Below are 313 nucleotides of genomic sequence, written 5' to 3' on the forward strand. Positions count from 1 at the left end.
AACCCGGTGGCTTAGTGGTTAGAGCGTCCGTCTCGGATGCGGAAGGTCGTGGGTTCGATCCCCCGCCGAGTCATACCAAAGACTTACAAAAATGGTACTAACAGCTGCCTGAGCATTAACAGGTTACTTTTTGGCCTGGTCGGCCTGGTGTCAGGATAATGTGACTGGGTGGGACATTATGATACATGTCTGCGGTATGATGCCCCAGTGACTGACATCACTATAAACTAACACTGCAGACATCGTAGCAATATGACTGAATTTTTTTAAAAGCTAGGTTAAAAAATCCAAATCACACATACACTTTCTTTGA

At 45.4% G+C, this 313-nt stretch overlaps 1 non-coding gene across 1 annotated transcript; it reads left to right on the plus strand.

Moving 5' to 3' along the window:
• On the plus strand, window positions 1-73 carry Trnap-cgg (transfer RNA proline (anticodon CGG)). The gene has a single exon. It is a non-coding gene; the product is annotated as a tRNA-Pro (tRNA).
• The last annotated feature ends 240 nt before the right edge of the window (window positions 74-313 follow it).

Source organism: Sinohyriopsis cumingii, chromosome 11 (assembly GCF_028554795.1).
Source record: "Sinohyriopsis cumingii isolate HCF-2022 chromosome 11, ASM2855479v2, whole genome shotgun sequence".
NCBI classification, from domain to species: domain Eukaryota; kingdom Metazoa; phylum Mollusca; class Bivalvia; order Unionida; family Unionidae; genus Sinohyriopsis; species Sinohyriopsis cumingii.